The sequence below is a fragment of the Pteropus vampyrus genome, unplaced genomic scaffold, assembly GCF_000151845.1.
Source record: "Pteropus vampyrus isolate Shadow unplaced genomic scaffold, Pvam_2.0 Scaffold23459, whole genome shotgun sequence".
NCBI lineage: Eukaryota > Metazoa > Chordata > Mammalia > Chiroptera > Pteropodidae > Pteropus > Pteropus vampyrus.
In genome coordinates, this window is record NW_011912240.1 from 1 (window position 1) to 2,176 (window position 2,176).

Below are 2,176 nucleotides of genomic sequence, written 5' to 3' on the forward strand. Positions count from 1 at the left end.
CTTTCAGTGTCCTAGCCACACTGCCCGGAGATAACCACAGCCAATAGTTCCGGTAGCTCCTCCAGAGGAGACAGGCATGCATATGTGTATGTAAATATCCATCCTCCACCACACCTTTTAAATCCAAAAAGGAGCAAACACATCTGTACCTTTATTTATTACTATTTATGCCTACAGCACCTGGTCTTCCTAGGTGGTTTCCCATCCAAGTACTAACCAAGCCCAACCCTGCTTAGCTTCCAAGATCAGACATTGGGCTTGTTCAGGGTGGCATGGCTGTAGACTGTGGTCTGTAGCTCCTCTGGAGTGTGAACCCAGGACCTTCTACGACACATCTGTACCTTTAAAGATCTGTCTTGGGGATCTTTCTATATCAGCACATGAAGCTCTACCTCATTCTGCACAGAATTTGTCGAATGTACATATCGCACTTCATTTAAGCAGCCTCTCTCTTCTAGGCGTTACTACATACAATGCTACAAAGTACTTGCTAGCACATAAGTCTTTGAGAATGCCTAGGAGTGGAACTGTATTGGAAACTTTTAAATTTCGATTCTAGTATATTACCCACCACAGAAGTATACCCATTTATAGTCCCGTCTCAACAACGTAATATATTATCAAACTTTTCCATTCTTAATCTGTTAGGTAAAAAATGGAATTTTATTTTTGCTTAAAAATTACATTGATTTTAAAAATCTTTTTATGTTTTTAAAGTCTTTTTTTCCTGTAATTTAACTTAGGCTATCTTTCCACTGGACTATATTGTGTTTTGCTGCCTTACTAATTTATAAGAATTTTTTTTAAAAGAAGGAAATTTGCCTTGTCAACAAATTTTATATTCCAAGACGGTCATTTGTTTTAAACTTTGTTTATGGTAATTATTTTGTCATGTATACATTTAAATATTTTTGTAGTCAAATTTAATAATTTTAAGACTATCCTTTGATAAGGAAGGCCTTCCTCCAATATTATAAAACAATTCTACCATCTTTTTATTCTAGTACTCTTTGGAGTTTTTAATATTGAAATGTTTGATCACCTAAAATTTTCAAGTAAGGAATGCGGTAGAGATCAAGGATCAACATTAATTTTTTTCAGATGGCAAACCCTTTGTTGTATAATGATTTATTGAATTACACATTACTTATTGATAGAAACTTTTTATTAAAAAACTTATTTACTGACATGCAATTTACATGGTAAAGTGTATAACCTTATTGCGTTCAGCTAGATTACTTTCTAATCAGAAACTAATACCCTTTATACCCTAATACCTGTTTATACCCTTTAAAGCACTATCCAGATCAAGATATAGAACATATTCTCTAGACTCTAGAAGGTCTTTGTGCCCCCTTCACTCAGTACTTCCTCAGAGATAATCATTATTCTGACTTTAATCACCATTTATTAGTTTTGGCCATTCTTAAAATTTGTATCAATGGAATCATAGTATGTACTTTTGTGTCTGGCTTCTTTTGTTTAAAATTATGACTGTGACATTCACCCATTTTGCTGTATACAGGTTAGTTTTTTTTCTTACATTGCCATGTAGTATTCTAAGAATGTACCAAGATTGATGAAGCCATTCTAATCTTACTGGACACTTGGGTTGTTTCCAGTTTGGAGCTATTACAAATAATTCTTAGTCTTTTTTTGGAGAACCTAAGTCCTCATTTCTGGAGTAGAACTGATAGATACTAGGGTATACATTTGGCAACTTCTGTAGAAACGCCAGTTGGCCAAAGTGGTTGAACCAGTTCGCATAATCGTTAGCAGTGTATGAGGGTTCTCACGTGTTTACAGTCTTTGTTGACACTGACCAGGGTCAGTCCTTTTCATTTGAACAATTCTGAGGCTGTTGCAGTGGAGATCACGATTTCTTCATCTGAATATTTTTACATTTTATTCCACTGTGAAAACATCTTAAAATGACCACCTCGGCATAGGAAAGGCTATTAGATGTGGAGTAAAAATATCTGAGTTTTTTATTCGTACTTGATGTTGAGAAACTGTGGGTGACTAAAGTAATCTTTCTGACTCATTAATAAATAGGGATGTGATGATAGCTACCTCATAGGATTATTACAAAGATTGAATTATTTTCAAAATTCAGCTTAAATTACCTAGTATAGTTAATATATCTGAAAAAACTGGAAAGGGAAAGTACTTGGGC

The 2,176-nt window shown here is 34.6% G+C and overlaps 1 pseudogene; it reads right to left on the reverse strand.

Annotated features, from left to right (window-relative positions):
* Positions 1 to 168: 168 nt before the first annotated feature.
* Positions 169 to 284, reverse strand: LOC111735333 (annotated as a pseudogene).
* Positions 285 to 2,176: the final 1,892 nt, after the last annotated feature.